Source organism: Hyperolius riggenbachi, chromosome 4 (genome assembly GCF_040937935.1).
Source record: "Hyperolius riggenbachi isolate aHypRig1 chromosome 4, aHypRig1.pri, whole genome shotgun sequence".
Taxonomy (NCBI): domain Eukaryota; kingdom Metazoa; phylum Chordata; class Amphibia; order Anura; family Hyperoliidae; genus Hyperolius; species Hyperolius riggenbachi.
In genome coordinates this window covers 136,346,023-136,368,690 of record NC_090649.1, presented here as the reverse complement: position 1 = coordinate 136,368,690, position 22,668 = coordinate 136,346,023, and positions in this window count along the sequence as shown.

Here is a 22,668-nt window from a genome sequence, read left to right as displayed (position 1 = left end):
ATACTGAGCTGCAGCAAGATTAGGACAGGTTAGGGTGGGGAGAGTGGAGGAGAGGGCATGGAGGGGGTCAGCAAGGCTGCTAGGGTTGAGCTTGCGTAGGTCTCGCTGCCATCGACCAGTAACTCTCTACCAGTGGTGCTCAGCAGAGCTCGAATATTCGAGTAGCTCGAATATTCGAGCTCTTTTCCAGCTATTTGAGCTCGGTATTCGAGCTCCGAATAGCTGTAGCTATTCGAATGGGCTATTCGAGTACACTCGAATAGCCCATTCACTATTCGAGCTATTCGAGCAAAACGGCGCTATTCGAGCTCGGTACCGAGCTCGAATAGCGTCATAGCCCAGATTGATGTCCTTAGAGCCAATCAGAGGGCTCCCAGGCCCTCTGACGGCAGCCAATCACAGAGGGGGACCCTGGCCAGCCCCTACCCTATAAATAGCGGCCGCCATGTTAGGTTTCTCCATGCTTGCCTGAGACTTGTACAGAGAGAGAGTTGCTCCTTTGTGCTTTGGCTTAGCAAGAGCTCTATTGTGGTCATTTACCTAGCGTTTTTGCTCACATACACCTCCTATACACACCTATATTGTTGTTAGTTAGTTAGACGTTGTATTTTAGTTAGTAGCTTTTGTGTTACATAGAGACAGGCCAGCTGCTGCAGGCTTACAGCTTTAGGCCTCAGGGCCTTGCCTGTGTGGGCAGCTGTCCTCCTGTCCTCTGTTTATTTCTCTCTATTCTATACCAGTATTTCTGCTGTCCTTTACTACTGATTGTATTAGTATTGTAGTTATATACTGTAACTGTACTAGGACACTCACTGTCACTGTTCATAGGCTACTAGCTGCTCCTGCGTGTGTGCACTCACTTTCTGTGTACACACTACACACACTCTATTTCCTTCTGATAACTGATTGATTATTGTAATTGATTATTGTAATTAGTTAGTTGTACTTACTGTTACTACTTACTGTACTAGGAGTCTAGGACACTCAGTCACTGTTCATAGGCTACTAGCTCCTGCGTGTGTGCACTCACTGTCTGTGTACACACTACACACACTCTATTTCCTTCTGATAACTGATTGATTATTGTAATTAGTTAGTTGTACTTACTGTTACTACTTACTGTACTAGGAGTCTAGGACACTCAGTCACTGTTCATAGGCTACTAGCTCCTGCGTGTGTGCACTCACTGTCTGTGTACACACACTACACACACTCTATTTCCTTCTGATAACTGATTGCTTATTGTAATTAGTTAGTTGTTTGTACTTACTGTTACTACTTACTCTTACTGTACTAGGAGTCTAGGACACTCAGTCACTGTTCATAGGCTACTAGCTCCTGCGTGTGTGCACTCACTGTCTGTGTACACACACTACACACACTCTATTTCCTTCTGATAACTGATTGCTTATTGTAATTAGTTAGTTGTTTGTACTTACTGTTACTACTTACTCTTACTGTACTAGGAGTCTAGGACACTCAGTCACTGTTCATAGGCTACTAGCTCCTGCGTGTGTACACTCACTGTCTGTGTACACACATTACACACACTCTATTTCCTTCTGATAACTGATTGCTTATTGTAATTAGTTAGTTGTTTGTACTTACTGTTACTACTTACTCTTACTGTACTAGGAGTCTAGGACACTCAGTCACTGTTCATAGGCTACTAGCTCCTGCGTGTGTGCACTCACTGTCTGTGTACACACACTACACACACTCTATTTCCTTCTGATAACTGATTGCTTATTGTAATTAGTTAGTTGTTTGTACTTACTGTTACTACTTACTCTTACTGTACTAGGAGTCTAGGACACTCAGTCACTGTTCATAGGCTACTAGCTCCTGCGTGTGTGCACTCACTGTCTGTGTACACACACTACACACACTCTATTTCCTTCTGATAACTGATTGCTTATTGTAATTAGTTAGTTGTTTGTACTTACTGTTACTACTTACTCTTACTGTACTAGGAGTCTAGGACACTCAGTCACTGTTCATAGGCTACTAGCTCCTGCGTGTGTACACTCACTGTCTGTGTACACACATTACACACACTCTATTTCCTTCTGATAACTGATTGCTTATTGTAATTAGTTAGTTGTTTGTACTTACTGTTACTACTTACTCTTACTGTACTAGGAGTCTAGGACACTCAGTCACTGTTCATAGGCTACTAGCTCCTGCGTGTGTGCACTCACTGTCTGTGTACACACACTACACACACTCTATTTCCTTCTGATAACTGATTGCTTATTGTAATTAGTTAGTTGTTTGTACTTACTGTTACTACTTACTCTTACTGTACTAGGAGTCTAGGACACTCAGTCACTGTTCATAGGCTACTAGCTCCTGCGTGTGTGCACTCACTGTCTGTGTACACACACTACACACACTCTATTTCCTTCTGATAACTGATTGCTTATTGTAATTAGTTAGTTGTACTTACTGTTATTACTTACTCTTACTGTACTAGGAGTCTAGGACACTCAGTCACTGTTCATAGGCTACTAGCTCCTGCGTGTGTGCACTCACTGTCTGTGTACACACACTACACACACTCTATTTCCTTCTGATAACTGATTGCTTATTGTAATTAGTTAGTTGTTTGTACTTACTGTTACTACTTACTCTTACTGTACTAGGAGTCTAGGACACTCAGTCACTGTTCATAGGCTACTAGCTCCTGCGTGTGTGCACTCACTGTCTGTGTACACACACTACACACACTCTATTTCCTTCTGATAACTGATTGCTTATTGTAATTAGTTAGTTGTACTTACTGTTACTACTTACTCTTACTGTACTAGGAGTCTAGGACACTCAGTCACTGTTCATAGGCTACTAGCTCCTGCATGTGTGCACTCACTGTCTGTGTACACACACTACACACACTCTATTTCCTTCTGATAACTGATTGCTTATTGTAATTAGTTAGTTGTTTGTACTTACTGTTACTACTTACTCTTACTGTACTAGGAGTCTAGGACACTCAGTCACTGTTCATAGGCTACTAGCTCCTGCGTGTGTGCACTCACTGTCTGTGTACACACACTACACACACTCTATTTCCTTCTGATAACTGATTGCTTATTGTAATTAGTTAGTTGTTTGTACTTACTGTTACTACTTACTCTTACTGTACTAGGAGTCTAGGACACTCAGTCACTGTTCATAGGCTACTAGCTCCTGCGTGTGTGCACTCACTGTCTGTGTACACACACTACACACACTCTATTTCCTTCTGATTACTGATTGATTATTGTAATTAGTTAGTTGTACTTACTGACTGTTACTACTTACTTACTTACTGTACTAGGGACACTCACTCAGTCACTGTTCATAGGCTAGCTCCTGCGCGTGTTTGCGCGTGCGTGCACTCACTGTCTGTAGTGTACACACACTAAATTTACTTGTGATTACTACTGATTATTGTAACTGCTAGTTGTACTTCCTGACTGTTACTACTTACTTACTGTACTAGGGACACTCACTCAGTCACCTCACCCACCAACCCACTCCATTAAAGTACCCCACTTTTCACCCGCCCTTTTAAAAAACTTTTGTCTATACGCCCAAAACATCGAAGATGTCTGGAAGTGGCAGCCAGCGCGGTTTGGGCAAGGGGAAGGGCAGCAAGGGAATCAGGAGGAGAGGGAGCAGCATTGTGGCAGGCCGCGGCCGCGCCACCATGCACAGTTCCGCAGCAGCAGCAGCAGCGTCAGTGGCTAACATTCCTCCCATAGCCACTGGCCGTGGACGCCTTGGGCGCCGCCCAGCAGGAGCATCTGCAACTCATGCTGCAGAGACACAGCAGCAGCAGCGTGTAGCACCTGCTCCGATTTTCCTCCAGCCGGGTCGGAAACGTCCCATTGAGGAAAAGCATGCAGACACTGTGGTGCAACTCATGACGGAGGATGAGCAGCCCGCCATCAGCTCTGCATCCGAGGCCTCCACCCTCACCACCACCACCCCTGTTCGCAGCAGCCGCCCAGCAGGGTCTGGGGAGGAGGCCAGTTCACCGTCACTCGCCGACCTGTCATTCAGCAGTCTTTTGACCCCAGGCATCATGAGTAAATTGTCTGCTGTTGTTGGCGATCTTGAGGAGGAGATGCTGATGGGCACTTTGGGGGATGAGGGATTGGACAGCAAGACTGTGGCGACAGTCAAGCAGCCCATCCATGCATCAGGAGAGGAGTTTGGGGGGTCATCATCCCAGCAGGACATGTTTCAGGAGGGGGAGGATGATGATGACCCGGTGACAGACAGAGACTCCACCACCTCCAGGGGATGTCCTCCTCAGCAGCTCTGAGGAGGAGGAGGAGGATGCGCTTGTGGGCCTTGCAAGGAGGCGCATCATTGCAAGCATTGGCAGCAGTAGGCAGGTCCCACAGCCTGCTGGTGTCTCAGGCTCAGCAGCAGCAGCAGCAGCATCTGCCAGTACCACCACCAGCCGCACCCAAGCCCCCCCCCCCCCCCAACCACCACAGGGAGACAGGCAGCAGCGCTTCCATGCCGTAGGGGGATGTTTCTGTCACCAATCTGGCGATATTTCACCATGCCCACTGTGTACAGCAAGTACGCCACTTGCAACCACTGTCAGCGGAAGTTGAGCAGAGGTGCAGACCCCTTAAAGTTCAGCACCAGCTCTCTCATCAACCACCTTGCTGCGAAACATTTCCACCAGCATGAGGAGTTCCAGAGGCTGAAGGCATCTGGTGCTGGCAGTGGCACCACACCCATCACTGCACAGCCTTCAGCAGCAGCAGCAGCAGCAACAGCAGCCACCCGCCCTCCTGCTCCTCCAGCAGCACCAGCAGGAGTGCGGAAACGCACTGCTCCTCCCCCCTCTGCAACTCCTGCTGCCGACACTGAGGCCTGTTCTGGCAGCCAGTCCTCAGTGGCCTCCTCCGCTGTGTCTGCTGATTCCCGTGCCAGCAAAAGGCCACGCCAGAGCCTTTTGAGCGAGTCCTTCCAGGGGGTGGTTAGGGCTCTGCCTCCCAGCAGCTGTCGCGTGCGGCAGCTGAACGGCTTGCTGGCACGGGCCATGTGCTCCCAACTCCTGCCGTACACGCTCGTGCAGGAGGGGAGCGACATTCGTGCGCTGCTTGCTTGCGCAGCCCCAGACTGGCAGCTCCCCAGCAGACACTTTTTCTCCCGCAAGGCCATTCCTGCACTGCACCGCTTTGTGATGGCCAATGTGGAGCGAGGGCTGGAGCACGCGGTTGGTGAAAGGGTCCACGTCACCATGGACTCCTGGAGCAGCCGCTTCGGGACAGGCCGCTACCTGTCCTTCACTGTCCACTGGGTCAGCTTGGTGGCAGGGGGTGAGGATGGGAGAGCAGCAGCGGGCACAGCAGCAGCAGCAACACAGTGGGTGGTGCCACCCCGCAGGGTCAGGGGAACTGCAGCAGGTTCCTCCGATCCTCTGCCATCCTCCGGCACACCTGGCCAAACCCCCAGCCTCAGCAGCAGCGTGAAGGCCCGCCACTGCCAAGCGCTGCTGCACTTGGTCAGCCTTGGGAAGACCAAGCTGACGGCAACCCATGTGTTGGCCAAACTCCAGGAGCAGGAGAGGATTTGGCTGACCCCCAGAGGCCTCAGAGTCGGAGAGGTGGTGGCCGACAATGGGGCCAATCTGGTTGCCGCAATAGACAGGGGAAACCTGACCCACATCCCCTGTCTTGCCCACGTGCTGAACCTGGTGGTGCAGAAGTTCTTGCGCACCTACCAGGGGATGGGCGAACTGCTGGAAACGGCAAGGAACGTTGTGCGTCACTTCCGGCGCTCGGCTGCAGCCTGTGCGAGCCTGGAAGACGTGCAAAAGGAGCTGGATCTGCCACGCCATCGGCTGATCCTTGACGTTCCGACTCGCTGGAACTCCACCCTGGCGATGTTGGAGCGTCTGGTTGAACAGAAGCGCGCTGTCAAACAGTACCTTGCCCTGGCCACTGTTTCCGCCGCTCAGAGAAGGGACAAGACCAGCAACATCCCGTCCATCGTCCCCGATGATGACTGGAGGCACATGCAGCAGGTGTGCTTAGTGCTGGCTCCCTTTCTGCAGGCCACTAACATGGTGAGCAGGGACCATGCTATGGTCTGCGAGTGGGTGCCCCTGGTTTGTCTGCTGAACAGGGCCCTCGATGCTTTGCTGGAACAGGGAGCGGCAGCCTTGGACCAGCAGGAGCGGCAAGCAGCTGCACAGTCCACCTCTGAGGGGGAGGAGGAGGAGGACTTGGTGGAGGTCCCTGACCTTGCTGCTGATGAGGGGGAGCAGCACAGTGCAGCTGAGTTGGTGCGGGGGTGGAGAGAGGATGAGGCTGACGAGGCAGAGGAGGAGGATGAGGACAGCAGCACTGCCGTCGATGTGCCAGCAGACGTGGCCCGCCTCTTCCCAATGGCAGTGCACATGCTGACGTGCCTGCGCAGAGACCCCAGGGTGATCCAGATGAAGCAGAGGGAGGACATCTGGATCAGCATGATGTTGGACCCACGCCTCAAGGGGAAGTTGAGCCAGTTCCTGCCGCCTGCAGGAGGAGACCCAGCGCAACAAATAAGGAGCTTGCAGCAGGCCCTTGTTGAGCGCTTGGAGGAAGCCTTCCCCCAGCCTTCCACCCCCACTGTCCAGCAGCCAGCACAGAGGCAGCAGCAGGTGCCTGCATCCAGCAGCAAGCGCCCCACAGACCTGCTGTCTCTCAGCCACGAGCTCTACAGGACTGTAGAGGCTCCGGCAGCAGTGACTAGAGAGGAGGTGCATGCAGCAGCATCCTCCACCGGTCACAGCCAGCGCCTGACCCGCATGGTGGCTGACTACATGGGGTCCTACAGCGGGCTTGACAGCGATGCCCCTGTTGATCCCATGGAGTATTGGGTCAAGCGCCTGGAGATCTGGAGCGAGCTGGCGCAGTACGCCCTGGAAGTGCTGTCCTGCCCCCCTTCCAGCGTGCTGTCCGAGCGCTGCTTCAGTGCAGCTGGTGGCGTGGTCACCGAGAAACGCTCACGTCTGTCTCACAAGTCTGTGGACAGACTGACGTTTCTCAAGATGAACCAGGCGTGGGTGGAAGGCGAGTTCCTGGCCCCTGTTGTCGGCGAGAGGGGGACATGAACTGGCTGCCGGAACTTAGAACCATCGTTAATGTGCCTTACCACCCTTTACCACCTCCTGGCTCCTGCTCACTAAGCCAGCCTGGTTCACTTTGACTATTACGTCGCCTGCAGCCACACATTTTACACCTACAGTGGGCTGCTGTGTACTGCCCTTCTGCTGTCTGTCTGTGTTTCCCACTGCCAGGGTACACAGAATTACCTTCTGCTGCCACTCTGCCATTAGCTATTACGTCAAACAATAGCTATATTGGTTGTAAAACCAAAACTAAAAAAACCATTAAAAAAAAAACAGGTTTAATTTTTCTGAGGTGCCCGGGTTGAAAACTGTGTTGTCCCAGTTGTGTATTGGACACGATGTGGGCTGCACGACCGCTGTCTGGGACCTCCTGTTGTGTTTATTTACAGCCCTGGTATCACCGCTAGGTACCAGGGCTATTATGTCATGCTGCCTACCTGCTGCCACACTCACACTGCTCCTCCTCCATTCCTCCTCCTGCTGCTGCTGCTGTCTGTCTGTCTGTGTTTCCCACTGCCAGGGTACACAGAATTACCTTCTGCTGCCACTATGCCACCAGCTATTACGTCAAACAATAGCTGCTCACATAATTACTCCTCCATTCCTCCTGCTGCTGTTGCTGTCTGTCTGTGTTTCCCACTGCCAGGGTACACAGAATTACCTTCTGCTGCCACTCTGCCACCAGCTATTACGTCAAACAATAGCTATATTGGTTGTAAAACCAAAACTAAAAAAACCATTAAAAAAAAAACAGGTTTAATTTTTCTGAGGTGCCCGGGTTGAAAACTGTGTTGTCCCAGTTGTGTATTGGACACGATGTGGGCTGCACGACCGCTGTCTGGGACCTCCTGTTGTGTTTATTTACAGCCCTGGTATCACCGCTAGGTACCAGGGCTATTATGTCACGCTGCCTACCTGCTTCCACACTCACACTGCTCCTCCTCCATTCCTCCTCCTGCTGCTGCTGTCTGTCTGTCTGTGTTTCCCACTGCCAGGGTACACAGAATTACCTTCTGCTGCCACTATGCCACCAGCTATTACGTCAAACAATAGCTGCTCACATAATTACTCCTCCATTCCTCCTGCTGCTGCTGCTGTCTGTCTGTGTTTCCCACTGCCAGGGTACACAGAATTACCTTCTGCTGCCACTCTGCCACCAGCTATTACGTCAAACAATAGCTATATTGGTTGTAAAACCAAAACTAAAAAAACCATTAAAAAAAAAACAGGTTTAATTTTTCTGAGGTGCCCGGGTTGAAAACTGTGTTGTCCCAGTTGTGTATTGGACACGATGTGGGCTGCATGACCGCTGTCTGGGACCTCCTGTTGTGTTTATTTACAGCCCTGGTATCACCGCTAGGTACCAGGGCTATTATGTCACGCTGCCTACCTGCTGCCACACTCACACTGCTCCTCCTCCATTCCTCCTCCTGCTGCTGCTGCTGTCTGTCTGTGTTTCCCACTGCCAGGGTACACAGAATTACCTTCTGCTGCCACTATGCCACCAGCTATTACGTCAAACAATAGCTGCTCACATAATTACTCCTCCATTCCTCCTGCTGCTGCTGCTGTCTGTCTGTGTTTCCCACTGCCAGGGTACACAGAATTACCTTCTGCTGCCACTCTGCCACCAGCTATTACGTCAAACAATAGCTATATTGGTTGTAAAACCAAAACTAAAAAAACCATTAAAAACAAAAAAAGGTTTAATTTTTCTGAGGTGCCCGGGTTGAAAACTGTGTTGTCCCAGTTGTGTATTGGACACGATGTGGGCTGCACGACCGCTGTCTGGGACCTCCTGTTGTGTTTATTTACAGCCCTGGTATCACCGCTAGGTACCAGGGCTATTATGTCACGCTGCCTACCTGCTGCCACACTCACACTGCTCCTCCATACCTCCTGCTGCTGCTGCTGTCTGTCTGTGTTTCCCACTGCCAGGGTACACAGGATTACCTTCTGCTGCCACTATGCCACCAGCTATTACGTCAAACAATAGCTGCTCACATAATTACTCCTCCATTCCTCCTGCTGCTGCTGCTGTCTGTCTGTGTTTCCCACTGCCAGGGTACACAGAATTACCTTCTGTTGCCACTCTGCCACCAGCTATTACGTCAAACAATAGCTATATCTGTGTAATTGGTTGTAAAACCAAAACTACAAAACCATTAAAAAAAAAAGGTTTAATTTTTCTGAGGTGCCCGGGTTGAAAACTGTGTTGTCCCAGTTGTGTATTGGACACGATGTGGGCTGCACGACCGCTGTCTGGGACCTCCTGTTGTGTTCATTTACGGCCTGGTATCACCGCTAGGTACCAGGGCTATTATGTCACGCTGCCTGCCTGCTGCCACACTCACACTACTCCTCCATTCCTCCTGCTGCTGCTGTCTGTCTGTGTATCCCACTGCCAGGGTACACAGAATTACCTTCTGCTGCCAGTCTGCCACCAGCTATTACGTCAAACAATAGCTGCACACATAATTACTCCTCCATTCCTCCTGCTGCTGCTGCTGTCTGTCTGTCTGTGTTTCCCAACGCCAGGGTACACAGATTTACCTTCTGCTGCCACTCTGCCACCAGCTATTACGTCAAAAAATAGCTATATCTGTGTAATTGGTTGTAAAACCAAAACTACAAAACCATTAAAAAAAAAAAGGTTTAATTTTTCTGAGGTGCCCGGGTTGAAAACTGTGTTGTCCCAGTTGTGTATTGGACACGATGTGGGCTGCACGACCGCTGTCTGGGACCTCCTGTTGTGTTCATTTACGGCCTGGTATCACCGCTAGGTACCAGGGCTATTATGTCACGCTGCCTACCTGCTGCCACACTCACACTACTCCTTCATTCCTCCTGCTGATGCTGCTGTCTGTCTGTGTTTCCCACTGCCAGGGTACACAGATTTACCTTCTGCTGCCACTCTGCCACCAGCTATTACGTCAAAAAATAGCTATATCTGTGTAATTGGTTGTAAAACCAAAACTACAAAACCATTAAAAAAAAAAGGTTTAATTTTTCTGAGGTGCCCGGGTTGAAAACTGTGTTGTCCCAGTTGTGTATTGGACACGATGTGGGCTGCACGACCGCTGTCTGGGACCTCCTGTTGTGTTCATTTACGGCCTGGTATCACCGCTAGGTACCAGGGCTATTATGTCACGCTGCCTACCTGCTTCCACACTCACACTACTCCTCCATTCCTCCTGCTGATGCTGCTGTCTGTCTGTGTTTCCCACTGCCAGGGTACACAGATTTACCTTCTGCTGCCACTCTGCCACCAGCTATTACGTCAAACAATAGCTGCACACATAATTACTCCTCCATTCCTCCTGCTGCTGCTGCTGTCTGTCTGTGTTTCCCACTGCCAGGGTACACAGATTTACCTTCTGCTGTCACTCTGCCACCAGCTATTACGTCAAAAAATAGCTATATCTGTGTAATTTGTTGTAAAAACAAAACAAAAAAAACCAAAAAAAAAAAGGTTTAATTTTTCTGAGGTGCCCGGGTTGAAAACTGTGTTGTCCCATTTGTGTATTGGACACAATGTGGGCTGCACGACCGCTGTCTGGGACCTCCTGCCTGCTGTGTTTATTTACAGCCCTGGTATCACCGCTAGGTACCAGGGCTATTATGTCACGCTGCCTGCCTCATTGACTGCCTGCTGCCACACACTCATCCTCCTCCTCCTGCTGCTGAATTTACCTCCTGCTGTCTGTGTGTTTCCACTGCCAGGGAGCACATACAATGGCGCTTTCAACATGCGTGCGCCACCAGCTATTTGTTACGCTCAAAAATAGCTGCATTTCTTTAAAAAAAAAATTTGAAAAGAGAAATAAGTGACGAAGAAGACGATATAGAAGAAGATTAAGAAGATGAAGAAGAAGAAGATGAAGAAGAAGAAGAAGAAGAAGATGAAGATGAAGATGAAGAAGATGAAGAAGATGAAGATGAAGAAGATGAAGAAGAAGAAGATGAAGAAGAAGAAGAAGAAGAAGATGAAGAAGAAGAAGATGAAGATGAAGAAGAAGAAGAAGAAGAAGATGAAGAAGATGAAGAAGATGAAGAAGAAGATGAAGAAGATGAAGAAGAAGATGAAGAAGATGAAGAAGATGAAGAAGATGAAGAAGAAGAAGATGAAGAAGAAGAAGAAGATGAAGAAGATGAAGAAGATGAAGAAGAAGATGAAGAAGATGAAGAAGATGAAGATGAAGAAGATGAAGAAGATGAAGAAGAAGAAGATGAAGAAGATGAAGAAGATGAAGAAGAAGATGAAGAAGATGAAGAAGAAGATGAAGAAGATGAAGAAGATGAAGAAAAAGAAGATGAAGAAGAAGAAGATGATGATGAAGAAGATGAAGAAGAAGAAGAAGACAATATAAAAGAAGAAGAAGATATAGAAGAAGATATAGAAGAAGAAGATATAGAAGAAGAAGATATAGAAGAAGAAGAAGAAGAAGATATAGAAGATAAAGAAGAAGAAGAAGAAGTATATACAGTACTGAACAAATTTCTGGACACAACTTCTCTTTTCAACTTTTTTTTTTTAAAGGAACATCCCCACATAATCACTTGCTGTTGTTACTTGGAAAAAAAGAGGTTTCTTGCATCATTCACCCTCAAAACAAGTGTTGGAAGCTATTTAAGGCCATTTCGAATAGTCAGCTCGAATAATGAGCTCGAATACCGACTCGAATAGTGAGCTCGAATTCCGAGGTCGAATCGAATAGTAAAAATTATTCGACTCGAATATTCGACTGACCTCGAATAATTTACTATTCGAATTCGACCTAACTCGAATTTTGAAAAGGGGTATTTGAGCACCACTACTCTCTACTGAATATTTAACAGCCCCACCTAGTGTTTCCACCCCACCCTTTAGATTGTAAGCCTCTGGCAGGATCCTCCATTCCCTAGTGTAATCTACAGTATCATGTACTCCTGTCCTATGACAGCCTGTACTTGTATTACTGGGCCTACCTAACCAGCCCATATTGCATGATCATGTATTTTGTACAATTTGCATGTATAACTTTGTTCTTTGTTGTATAACCTTATGTCTGTCATCCTTGTATCATTGTATATATTTATTGTCCAGCGCTGCGTAATATGTTGGCGCTTTATAAATACAATAAATAATAATAATAATAAGTGATTTGAATTGGTGTTAAACTATGGTAGGAACTGTACATTATTACTAGAGTTAAGGATATGACTTTATTAAAGTACCATATAAAGCATAATGGAAAATGTTAGCCCTGTATAAATAATAATAATAATAATAATTCAGGCTTAAGGTTTATGTATTTCTGGGCAGGTTTGGGGTATATCGATTTTTGGACACCAGGCAGGGATGAGCGAATTTGGACTATAACCCAAATTTTCACATATAAGGAATGTGGTGGTGGTGTTGGGGTGGTTTAACTCAACCTTTTCGCAACCTCTGGCCTCTGCACTACACATCGCATTCCATCTCATTGATACATCCTTCCTTGCAACTAGAAGGAGCCGGTATTGGAGAGCTGGAATGTAACGCAGAGCGTATTGACCAGTGGTGGAGACAAGAGTTACTTAAACCCCTTTCTGTGGTCTACATATGTAAACGTTTAGGTTCTAATCTAAAGCATTTGTAACATCGCTGCTGGCTTCACCTGTTCATTCATAGTGGACAACAGTTGCAGAATCTTACTTGAAAAAGACAATTTTGCAGGCCCTGAGTTTGACAGGATCCCAGCTTACAGAACAGTGGAGTAGAGGAGCACTCTTACCTTGCAGCACAGTACACATCTAGCCCAGATCACTATCTGTATGTGCCATACATATGTCCCCTTTTAAAGTGGTTTTCTTCTGGGCATTTTAACTCCCTACCACATCCCAAAACAAAAATGTGTTCCTCCCAAAATTGGCCTAGACTATCATAGGAATTTAAGTAGAGATCCGATTGTGAGCTCCCCTGAGGAACAGTTGGTGACAATTACACAATCATATTTATAATGTATTTAAGATGACCAGTACACTTTCACCCATGTCCGTTCATAGCAATCTCAGTGCTCAAAAATCGTATTTTCCATGCGGAGATAAATTATGGTATTAAAATTCAACTTTGTAACACAATCACCAAGCACACCGGATGCCCGCTTAATGTGGATATTATTAGTGCTTACACCCAGTAGATACAAATACCTCAAATTATGTCAGTGAAATTATTTAAATTTTACAAATATATTTGCAAATGTAATATGTGATTACATCTAGACAGCTTTTCGTGGGCTTGCTGTGCGTTTTCTAACACAAAGAAAGAGCATATTTTTAGGTGTCATCTGAAACTTCATGTACTTCTTAATTAGTTCATTAACAAAGACATCAGGAGGCAGGCTCTGACTGCTGGGAGGATAATGCCATACTTTACATGCGGCTTCATAACATCGACAACTTCTCTCCTTCTTCAAATACAGATCATGTTGATACAATATTTTTTCTCAGCCTGATCTCAGAAGGGAGATGAGACAGATATGGAAATGACAAAACAGTGTCAATGTCACCCATGAAATACTTGGCTGTCTTTCAGGAGAAGCTCGGAACAACTTTATTCACTGGTGACACCTGGCAGTTTTTCATATATTTACTTTAACTTTATTTTCAAAGTTACCTTGTTTAATACAGAAGAGAATCATAGTCAAGACAAAAAAGTTTGGCATGCATGAACAATTTTGCAGCCAATGTCAATTTTGACTATGACAGTGGAAAATAAAGATACTCTCAGAACAAATGAAATGGAATGAAGACATTTTTAAATGTATTCTATTTATACAGAGCTAGAAAGGTAGTTTTAAATGTCCCGCACAACCCCATTGTGGAAAAGAGGTAAGACTTAGTGATGATCATAATCTGCTAATTAGTGATGCTCGGATACCCCTTTTTAAAATCCGGATCCGATCCGGATACCCCGATATCCGATCCGGGTTGGATATCCGAGTTCAAAATTTTCCGATCCGAATGCAAATCGGATATCCGACCACAGTATCCGGGCTATCCGGGCAAATTCGGATATCCGGATAGAAAAACCGGAAGTGGCCTTTAAATTGCTTTAAAAACGTTTTTAGGGTATATGAGGCATGTAGCATCATTATTTTTTAAAGGGGAACACTAATTGATGATGTGGGGATGTAAAATCCCCCCCCCCCAAAAAAAATAGCTGTAAATTAACATCAGGCCTAGGTTCCAGACAGCAGTCGTGCAGCCCACATTGTGTCCAAAGTCCAACCGCACAACTGGGACATGACAGTTTTCACCCCAGACACCTCCAAAAAATTACGCAGCAATTGTGTTTTGGATTAAATATAGGTGGTATCAGTGGCCTGTGGCACCCTGGCGGTGGGAGCTGCACAGGCAGCAGGAGCAGGGCAATGCAGCAGCAGCAGATGTAACGTGTGCCAGGAGCATGCCGGATGTGGCACGTGCCAAGTGCCAGTCAGACAGCAGAGGAGAAGGCACTAGTGCACACTAACTGTCACACTGGCACTGCTCACAGCACAGCAGTTCTGTAGAAAGCTAACACAGTAGTACTACTACTCTAACAACTACTAGCACTGACTGCAGTACTACAGTACTAACTAAACAATAAAAGAATCTAGCTAAACAATAGAACAGGTGTGACTAGATTACAGAGAGCAGATACAGGACAGGTATAGCAGTAAAGCTGGGCCTGCTAACTACAAAATAGTACAATAATCTATCTAACACAGAAGTAGTACAGTAGAGTAGGACAGGTGAGAGCACAGGGAACTAGAGACTAGAGCACAGAGCAGGGCAGGCTGCCTTGCCTAGGCACAGGGCCTAGCTGCTGGCTGCAGCTGCAGCAGCACCAGTGACAGTCTCCCTCCCTAGTCCCTAATCACAAAAACAGAACTGCCTAAAATACAATCTATCTACAATACAAAGCAATACAGGTGAATATCAAGTGTTGGAGTGTAAAAACGCTTGGTGTATTGAACAATAAATGCACTTGCACAGACAAAAAGCACTGGAGCAATCTCTCAGTACAGTCAGTCAGTAAATCGCAAGCAGGACGAGTGAGGCAACATGGCGCCCGCTATTTATAGAGGGGGGCTTGGCCAGGCTACCCCTCTGTGATTGGCTGCAGTCAGAGGGCTGGGAGCCCTCTGATTCGCTTGTGAGGACTCGAGGTGACGTCTATCGTGACGCTATCCAAGCGAATGACGCTATCCGAGCTCGGATAGCTAGAATATCTCCGGATAGCTGATTGCTATCCGAGTGCACTCGGATAGCACAGCCCGGATAGCTAATACTATTCGAGCTCGGGATTCGAGCTCCAATAGTGAAAAAAGAACTAGGATATCCGAGTATCTCGGATATCCGAGCTTGGATGAGCATCACTGCTGCTAATTACGATTATGCCAAATTACACGTACATTTTCATAATTATGCCTATACGTAATTACACATTCGTAATTCAATTTGTATATTCATTCGTAATTACACATAAATTTACGTGTAATTTATGCGTAATTTCATGCCAATTGTAGCGGTGAATTACAAAGCTCCCATACATGCTATTGCTACCAAAGTTGCTACATATATAAAGAAGAATAAAGGGAACTGGTCAAAAAATAATTTTTCAAAAAGACCTTGTAGTTTCTGAGAAAATAGATTTTAAAAATGCAAAGAAAAATGTTTTTTAAACCTAGAAAAATGACCATTTTGGGGGGTATTTTTAAAATCAATTTTCTCAAAAGCTACAAGGTCTTTTTGAACAATTATTTTGTAACTTGTACCCACTATTCTTCTTAACATGTACAGCAATTTGGTAGCAATATCATGTATGGGGGCTTTGCTATTCACTTCCAAATTCGGTACAAAATTAAGCATAAGTTACGCGTAATTTTGTGCGTAATTATGAATGGTAGAAAATAACTACGAAATGAATTATGCTATTCCCCCGTAATTTTGCATTATGATTATGACGCGTAATTGTGTATTACGATGCGTAATTACGCATGGGCGTAATTTCTACTCATCACTAGTAGGACTCTATTTAGGGGTAATGTCGCCCAAGGAACAATAGTGCACAAACCGCCTGACAACTTATTGACATGACAAGTACACACATAAACGTCAACCAACAAAACAACCAACTTACTTAAATACTGCATGCACAAGTGAAATGACAAACTGCACACCATGTCCGCATTCAAAAACAACAAAGTTGTTCAAATGACTTGTACACACTTGGACAACCTGCAAGATAGTTGAGCAGGTTGATCCACCAGATGGATCTGGCAAACAACCTGTTATCAGATGGATGTCTTGTTGTTTTCCAGCCCTACACATGCCCAAGCGTCTTCCAACAGGCCAAGTTTAGATGATAGTTTGGCAGATTGTTGGAATGTGTGTACGTGCCTTGAGAAGCCGACCTTTTGGGATCACTGGGACTCCTTTATCAGGGCATACTTTAACAACATATAGCCTCTCTGAGGAATGACATTCCTTTTCATCAGGCAGGAAAGATGATGTGGCTCTAGAGTGAAGATGTTCTCACCGCATATTTTTCAGGCCTCTCATACAGTGGATGCAATTACAATGTTGTACACCAGTTGACATGACATAAATGACATTTGAAATTTTGATGACATACAATTTTTATAAATGTAATATATATATATTTGGAATGACACATATTTAAGGCCTCTATGAGGGCTCCTGTTCTCTTCTGTTGGGCAGGAGGGATGGTGTGACTGTAGAGTGGAGTGGTTGGCAACATGGCATGCTCAGTTGAAGTATTAAAAATGTTTAAATTTTAGGTCACAAAAAGTTACAAAATGTCATTGATAAATTTGCAATGACACACATTTCTGGTCTCTACTAAAGTGAATGCAAATAACTATCAGTTAAACATGATGGCCATTTGAAAAATCTATAAACTATATGTGACATATTTTGGCTTGTACGAAAAGAAGCCCCTGTGTAAAATATGTATTTTTATCTCCCTCCACTATGCCACAGCTCGCTGAGAATTTCTAGTTTGCAAATTTTCATGGTAAGATTCACGAACGCAAAATTGTGATGTTCAGTCATCACTAGTGGCAAATGTGGTGAGAATAGCACATACAGGTCCGCAGGAGCCTGTGTCATTGACTTCAATGTAGAATGTCAGAACAGAACTCGTAACAGAGTAATTTCCAAGATTTGCAATCTTACTTGGAACTTCTGATTTCCAATGTAAAAATTAGAACTCTGAACTGTTCTGATTCTGTAAGCCTATTATTACATCTTTTCCATATAGGAGCCCAGATGGTGCTGCATGTCAGTATGTTAGGTAATATAAACGTAGGATGAAAAATTAAGAATGGTACTCACAAAATAGGGTTGATAAATAGGCCAACCAACCAATGAAGCCTGTGGAGAAAAACCTTCTCCATTCGAGTGTGAGGGTCTCTCTGTACACTTTGGTTGTTTTATTGAAAACAGGGACTCGACCCACTAGCTCTTTCGAGATGTAAGAGCACTCGAGCGGATAGATAGTATACTGGTTAAGGGCTCTGCCTCTGACACAGGAGACCTGGGTTTGAATCTTAGCTCCTCCTTGTTCATTAAGCCTGCACTTATTCAGTGAGGAACCCTTCAACAAGACTCCATAACAATGCCACTGCCTACTAAGCCCCCCCCCCCAGTGGCTGCAGCTCTGGTTCTTATAGTCTGCCAGTTCTGTGCCTTGTCTTTTCCCCAAAGTAGGGTATAGTATACAACAGGTAAAGGTGCACAGGAACAATAAAATACATCAAAATACAAAAAAAATCAGGGGTGCTCATCTAGATTCCAGATACCCGAACTATCCAGATATCCGAACGTTTTTGGATTCCAGATAGGTGGATAATTCCGGAATACACTATCCAAGCCAATCCGGATACGTATTAGGTATCCGGAAATACGTCCAGATACCTAGTTCGAGTACCCAATCCAGATAGCGTAACCACGGAGATGACGTATAGTATAGCTTGTAGGTTATTAGGGATTAGATTACCGTACTACTAACTTTTTTTTTTTTTTTGTATTATACCTCCCCACATTAACAATTGCTGTTTTTCTTTAAAAAAAAACATGATGCTTCATTTACTATGAAAGACGTTTTGGTAGCAATTTAAAGGCCAGTTCCGGATTTCAGTCCGAATTCCGGATTTCCCGGATAATGAGTTCGAATATCCGGATAGACTTGGATTTCTGAACGGTTCAAATCTTGTTTGCTATTTGGATCCAGAACAATCAAAAATAGGTATCTGAGCACCACTGAAAAAAATCATTTGTGAAGTGGCTTACATCAGTGTTTCTCAACATTTTATTAGTATGTACTCCTTTTAAAACCTTGTACTTACCAAGTACCCCCTAGCATAGTAAACATTATCACAAGTACCCCTTGACAAATATATACTTAATAATAGTACATGATAATTGGTTCAGAACAATTTCCAAGCATTTACTGTCACTTTTAATTAGTTAAAATACTAATTTAGTGTTGTTTAAATAAGATTTATCATTTTTTAAAACTAAAAATGTGTTATTCTTGGTTAAGTATGTTAAGCCTAAGTACCCCCTGGAACCATCAGAAGTACCCCCTGGGGTACGCGTACCACACGTTGAGAACCTAGGGCTTACATCAATGATGACACAGAATTTAGTAATAAGATCAGAACTTTTATTTATTTTTTTGCACAGTGGCAATGCAGTTTGTGAATACTTAAGACTCACTGCCTCAAGGGAGCGCAATGCTTGGCTTTATCATATGATGGGAACTAAATCTTGGCTTGAGGAAGTTAGTCCTAAGTGCTCACGAAACACATGCTACTGTGCAAATACAATGTACTGTTCTTATCACTAAATTATTATTATTATTATTATTATTATTGATTTATAAAGCGCCAACATATTCCGTGGCGCTGTACAAAGTAAGAAACAAACATAGGGTACATAATAATACAGACAATGGTGTACACCAATATACAAGATACATAATTAGTGACAAAATACAAAGAATGATACAAAATACAAATTATAGAATTGGTAATGACAGTGATAAAATTAACGTGATGAATAAAATGTACCTTGCGGTAAGTCATCTCCCAACTGATTTTTTAATTGATTTTTAAGTACTTTATTGTTCCTGGGCACCCCTGTTGTTCTATTTCCTGCAAGCCATGCTGCATGACTGAATAATGGTCTGTTTTAAATATTAGCAGGCGCTCCACATCAATTATTTTACTTTTTGCTTAGGGCCATTTTACACTTATAGTCAAGGCTGGATTTATAATTATCTGCCCCTAGCCCAAATATGTCGTGGCTCCCCTTTCATGTGCAGCAGTGCCCCTCCCATTCCATGTGCAGCCCCCTCTTCCATGTGTATCCAGACCATGTACAGCAGCTCTTCTCTTTCATGAACAGCTCCCTTGGCCATCTGCTTCCCTTTTTCTGTTGCTTCCCATTTCAGCCTCCTTTTTTACATGTAGCAACCCCTCTTACATATCCAGGTGCCCCTTTGGTCTTCAGCAGCACAAGGCCCAGGCCTTTGTGGCCTTACTAGAAGTTTGGCCCTGCTTATAGTATGCAGCATGTATACTCACATAGAGCAGCTGGCCTTTGCTTATGGTGAAACAGGAAGGGGTGAGCTTAGTTTAATGTCTAGTCCAGATTTTATCATTGAGAATGTTTACCTCTTAAAACAGGACATGAGTGATTCGGCTAATTACGTCTTTGAAGATCAAATCTGGGTCACTAACAGACACAGACTGAGGACACCGAGTACAGTTCCATGTGTGAGTGATGTCATTACAGACACAATTTATGCTTTGTTTGTGCGCAGTCTACCGTACATCTATTATTTAGGTTAATTAGAAAACAATAAATTATAGATATTGGCTGTCTGCATGGCTGCAAGACCAACAAGTAATATACACCAGCGAACTGACCGATCTCACATCAAAGTGAACCTGTCCCCTAAAGCTTATTACCAGTTAATATACAGTCATGGGCGGCATACACAGTAACTAACCCTATGGAAGCTCTTAGCTAAACACATCAAAAAAATGTTTAGAGCAAGCACATACGTTTTCATGTAAACCAAGCTGACACCGTTGCCAGGACCTGTTTTCTCTTATCCATTGGGTCAAAGTGACTCACAGTTCAACTAGCCAAGTTCTTATCACAGCTGTTTTTGTCATTGTTCACATTTTCATTTATTTTCATCAGTAATCTGCTACCTTTGCTTTGTTAAAAATTATTTTTCATCTTCTGCTTGCCTGAAATCTTTTAAGCACAATGGAAATAAGCGTTTGAAAACTCAAGTACAGAATATCAGTCTAATGCTGGCAGCAGAGATTTTAACGCAACCATTTTATGAAATTAATTGTAAAAAATAATAATTATTATTTAAAAATGAATGCTTTGAAATGGCCTATTTCATGAAGATTCAGTTTGACCTGAAACTACATTTTTTGAGCTCTCCAGTTTAATAATTTGGTCCCACTAAAATGAAAAAAAAGGGGGGGGGTTACTCTTAAATGTCACCATACACAATTAGAATAGTGGTTGATTAAGTAAAATACAAATATCTTCCATATAGCAATCTTATGATTGTTTTTATACACCATGGCAGCTGCTAACTTTACACTGACTGATGCGGTACAAAGCTATGTAGTTTATCAGTCACATATTGCATCTAATGTCTAATCTATTAAAAGAAAATTCAGTTATTCAGAGTTTAGGGTTCTAGTGCATAGCTTAACATCTGTTATAAATAAAAGTTGTGTATTTTGCCTCTAGGGGGCTCTGCACGCCTCTGTTGGTAGTCATTTCACATGCGGCCTGGTTTAAAGATGCACTGCCAATTCTTCCCTGTTGTCGAAAAAAAAATGTGTATACCATTTAATGGCCAACTGCTCCCAGGTTCACACTAGGAGCTTGATTCACTAAACCATGCTAACTCATAGCACGGCCATGCTAGTGTTTTTGCATTGCAATCGTGAATTTTTGCATGCAATCTTGAACTTTTTACACATAATCGCGGGTGCAAATTTGCGACTGCGCACGTAAAAAGCTTGTGCGGCCGTGCTATGACTTAGCATGATTTAGTGAATCAAGCCCAATGTTTGGTAGTTAGAGGTTAGGGTCCTTCCAGAAGGATGCCCTTATCAGAGTGAAAGGGTCCGGTACAGAACACTCTGCATGCAAATGTTTTTGGAAGCTAACATGCTCCATTAATGTTAATTTGGTTCATCTGTTTTGAATGCAAGATGTGTATCCTATTCCTGCCTATAATTAGGCTCTGCACACCTATGCTGTTAGTCATTGAGATGCGGGCTGTCTTGGGAAGCGCTTTCACCTTTCCCTGCTGTCTAAAAAATGTAAGTTTACTTTATGGCTAGCTGCCCCCATTTGCTATTTCATGTTTGCATTCTATTTTTATTCAGAGTTTAATGCTCTAGTAGTGCATAGTTTAGCATCTGTTTTGAACAAAAGGTGTGTACTTTGCCACTAGGGGGTCTGCCTCTGTTGATTGTCATTTCAGATTATAATAATAATAAGAAGAAGAATTGGCAGCGCATCCTGGTTTTAGGATGTGCTGCCAATTCTTCCCCGTTGTCCAAAAAGAAGCTGTCACTTGCATGCCTGAAAATTAACTCCTTCAGGCAGCAACATAAAAGAAATAGAACATTCTTGTTATTAACCACTTGAAGACCACAGTGCTAAACCCCCTTAAAGACCAGGCCTTATTTTAGTAAATGGCTACTGCAGCTTTAAGGCCAAGCTGCAGGGCCGCACAACACAGCACACAAGTGATTCCCCCCCCCCTTTTCTCCCCACCAACAGAGCTCTCTGTTGGTGGGGTCTGATCCCCCCTCCCCCCAGCCAGCCAATATTTCTTTCTTTATTTTTATTTTTTTGGACCATTTCTTTCTTTCTTTTTTTTCCAAATCCCTCCCCCCCCAGCCAGCCAATCCTGGCGATCGGCTGTCATAGGCTTCTGCCTATGAGAGCCGATCACTCTCAAGTGCCCCAGGGGACAGCCGTGTCACACGTCTGTCCCCAGTACAGCGCTGCTGCAAATTGCAGCGCTGTACATGTAAATAGACGGTGATCACCGCTCGGAGACTGAAGGTGGGGTGGAGCTCCACCCCCCAAGCAGGAGATCGGAGCGCAGCCTGCGCTCGATCTCCAGGAAACTGCAGCCCCAGGACTTGACGCCAATTGGCGTTAGGTGGTCCTGGGGCTGCCACCGCGGACACGCCCATGGGTGTGGAGCGGTCGTCTAGTAGTTAATATGTTTACTGTACATATGCATGTTTATATCATCATGCCACATGTTGCCTAGAGTACACTTTGATTCTCTATCGAGCTCAGCTGTGCTATACTATACTGTACTATTATTACTTATTTATTACTGGTAATAAAAGTGTCAGCCCCATATTCAGGTTTCTTTTAACAGGCAATATGACTTTTTTTTTTAAAGGTTTCTTCCCCATACAAGCCCACTTCTGTCTGTCCTTCTG